Source organism: Thermobia domestica, chromosome 3 (genome assembly GCF_964235325.1).
Source record: "Thermobia domestica chromosome 3, izTheDome1.hap1.1, whole genome shotgun sequence".
Lineage (NCBI taxonomy): Eukaryota > Metazoa > Arthropoda > Insecta > Zygentoma > Lepismatidae > Thermobia > Thermobia domestica.
Window position 1 is genome coordinate 263,043,771 of NC_137456.1, and position 4,202 is coordinate 263,047,972.

The window sequence follows — 4,202 nt, forward strand, 5'->3', positions numbered from 1 at the left end:
CCATACGTTAATTCGCATGTAAAAGAAGTCCGAGTACTTCTTAAGCAATTCAAGTCAGAGAGAGGAGACAGACCGACGTCTTTTACTAATGATGGTTCAGGGTTTATTAATAGTATTTCATCTCTATTTCTACATAATTCTAAATTATTTACAAAATGGTTAATTTTTATTATTTTTAAATTAGTAGCCTACTTTGCTAATTTTGGCTGTTCTTTAGCATTAGGGGCCATCTTTTGCACCTACTTTCTTGCGATATTCTATTCCATGCGGTTGTTTTATGGTTTCATACGTTACATTACGTTACCAACATTAAATTCAGACAGAATTGCAAAGCGAGCGTTAGCGAATGAAGGCGGGTTAGAGCCCCGCATGACACGTTGTTTTCTATCTTCGTTACCAACAATTTATTTGCTTTACTCACCCTACTGCCTTAAAAAATATTTTCGATACTTTCTTGACAACTTGAACATTACTATCAAGTCATTTCTTCCGTAATTAATCATCCTGCTCATTGCCAGTTTTGGCCTCCAATAGTAAACAATCACCCTACTTCTTAGTGCAAATGGAAATGGAACATAAAAAACCATATTATTAGTTATATAAAGTAACGTCAAATACTTTTAATTTTTTAACCTCCAAATTCTTTAAAAGCTAAAAGTAAATCATAATATATTAAAATAAAGTAATTAGCAATATGGTTCTTATAATTTGGAAGATAAAGTAAAGAAATTGAAATAAATTCCTTCCCGGGAATTTACAGGCCAGGGAAAAAACCCGGGAATATTCCCATTTTTAAATTCCTTCCCACCGGGAATATTACCATTGCACATAACTAGCTCTAACCTCTAGCACCAACTGCACCGCGCACATTAATTATGCCCAAGAAAGCTTGAAGCTCGTCAAGCACGACATAGACCAGTAATCACTTTTCAGTACCCTATAAGCCTCAGCCTCAATACACTTTTGTATGTGCTTCAATATCTTGTAATTGTCAATATCTTCTTTCAAAACATTGTGCTCACTTTGCCTACCTTTTGTATGCTTATTGCCTGATAAAACAGTCCAGTTTGTTCCATCTGGTGCTTCCAACTCTGTTCCAGCTTGTAGATGTGATAGCCTATTACTCGAACTTTTCCTGTGCTTTATCTGAGTTATTGTACCTTGATCGATGAGTTCTGCTTGATTCCTTGGACCAGCAGCATCTTTCCCAGAAACTGTAGAACATGTGATGTTGGTTGATTGACTTTTTTATTTGGAAAGAAGAGAAGGTGCATAGCATGAATAGTTATTCGCAGACAAGAACAAGACATATTATACAAAAATACGTAACTAAAACAGATGTAATACAATATTTTTGTTCACCTGCATGTCCTTATTATTCCTGTATAGTTTGTTCAAGCGAATGACCTAACTGAACTAAACTTATCTAATCTACACACATCTAAACTTGCAGTCTTACCCATAACAAAGTTCAGTCACTCCTCTACAAGAAAAAGGGTCATACAAAATTGTTCACAAATAAAAACGAGACGTGTTACACAAAAAATGTTTTACTAATATGGTTGTAATATGCATCTGTGCATTTATATAACTTTCCCCTCCTTATTTAAAATTTGTGGAAACACATAGCCTGACATAACCTAAAATAGCATACACAGTCGTTAGCATGTAGTATTTCAAACAGAAAAAGTCAGTATAGAGTGTATGTTTTCTAAATAAGGTAAGCTAGGTTCTAATCATGAAAGCTCTGACACATAAAGAATGGTAAACAACCTATTCTTTCGAACAACTCCTTTACAGATTCTACTCCTTTGTTTGAAATATAAGTTATCCAAATATACAAGATAGTAAGTTGTCTCCCATTTAGACCTCTAAACTTTTAGGTTTCAGTAGCTGTGAAATTTCTGGTTACGCCACTGGCTAGTAATGTCAGAATTCTTGGCTGCGCCGGAAATCGAATCCGGGACCCCTCAATCCGTATTCAGCCACGTTCATCACTAGACCAGCTGGGCGGTCATATAGTGGCATCACAGTGAGAGCTTCGGCTCTCCTCTCCCAACCTGTCTGGTCAGCGTGATGCCTTATAGGCCTCACACAGTAGTGGATCGGATATGGCTGTGATTTATTTATTATTATTTATTTGCGCTATGAACGTCTTCTCATGAAATATTTCAACATAGTTATACCAACAAAAAAATTATATATTTTCACAATAGCATGTAAGTTGTTTGCATTTTTTAATCAAAATGATTAAAATTGTTGTGAATATTTTGCTACGATGTAAGATATATAATATGTGTTTAATAATAATAATAATAATAATACTCTTACCTATTTTACGAAGTATGGTTTTGCAGAAGTATGGTTTTCAGTGATTTATCTCTTCCTCTTATGATATTTCATCCGAATCATCATGTTCCTTGTTGTTCGGCACGTACTCTTCATCTGAAGAAATATCAACGCATTCAGCGTCAGACTCAGCCTCGCTTATGTGATTGAAACTTGCAAGTATTTCGTCCGGTGTCATCAGTTTCTTGTTCATAATGAGTGTTTGAAGTAGCAGATCACTCCGAAAATAATGAGATACTTCTAACCAACAGACTGTCTAAAGTATTACTAACTCCATCTAGACTGACAAAATTGCTGAGTAGCTGGCCTTGAACACGAGCTGGAATTGGAGAGTCTATTATGAGAAAGAACGGTCGCAAGATAAAGACGCTAGACAGCAATGTTATTACAATGCAACAAAATATCACTTTCAAAAGAGTTGGATCAAATTTGACCCACGACGTCGTTCTAGTATAATTGTTTAGTATTTCAAAAGGGAAAGTGTGGATAAGAGTGATACTTAGTACAAATATGTCCTTCAGAGAACAAGTAAAGGTCGCAATAATACGACACGATTCGTAAGAAAACAGAAAAGTTAAAACATGAAGTTCGAAATGGGTCTAAAATGACCAAGCCGCCGTTCTAGTCTTAACCGTATAGATATCGAAAACACTCAGCTCAAACGGTGTAGATTATGTTTCACCAACTTTTCTGGGGCAATAAATACGCCCTTCTAATCACAGAAAGAAATGTTTCTTAATAGCAAAAATCGACTTACCATATTCTCATAAGGACACACAAAAATCTAGTAAAAACAACACTACGTCATGTTGTATCCGAACGCAAATGGCACCTGACAGTGGCGTATGCACGAACTAGTTGCCATGCCCGCCACCTAGAAAATGAACTGTATATTCGTTACGGATAATATCCCTATATGATATTTATCACAGTATACGCCTCCATGAAACTGCTAACACCAATTTAAAATATATATGTAGATATTACATTTAATAATTCTTCATATCTATAAATTCGAACTATCTACCCAATATTTAGGTATGATACATGTATGGTGTTGTGTGGGTTCGCTTGTGAATTGTTGTCCCTGATTAGCTGAGGAAGTCGCCTGCTACATACTAATGTTACCCATACGTAAATAATAAAATGGCCTTTGCAAGTCGTAATTCTTTATGATAATAACATAATTTTTAATGTTTCATGTATGTGGAACAAGTTTTGTAACGCTATTGCCACATAATACTGTGAAAAGTTTGTCGTTGTAAGCGTCGTATGTGTGATCCTAAGAATGTAAGGCGTGGGATTTCCCTCGAACGTCCTGTCCCATCCGGGACGTCCCGTGGACATCCTACCTCTGAATCCTTTAGGACGTCCATGAGATGTATTGCCATTGTCCCGATAATCCCGTTAACCAAATGGGATGATTGGTACCAAAATGGAACATCCCAGAGACGTAGTGTGCTATGTGGGAAATGTACCGACCTGGGACTTTCGGTAAATACACCCTTTGATGTTCTTTAAAAGTTTGTTAAGTAATGTTTCGTTAATGTTCAGAAATGATTGGTTTGCGAATGATGGAAAACTTCAGAAATGGTGGAAACCTTCTTTTGAAATTGTTAATAGGCCTCAGTAATTAGTTTCGAAATTCTTTCATCTAACATAAATTTTTGTAAAATTCCTATATTGAAACAAGAAACTCGCAATTTTTATCATTCAATAACAAATTGAGTTTCTAGTTGCGTATTATAGATGTTATTAGTAGCATGGCTATGCAGTAGCACAGGAAAAGGGGAAAGTAAAGCTTCCCAAAGACGCTTAGTTCGTCATTTTATACATCTTCATAACCAACTAAA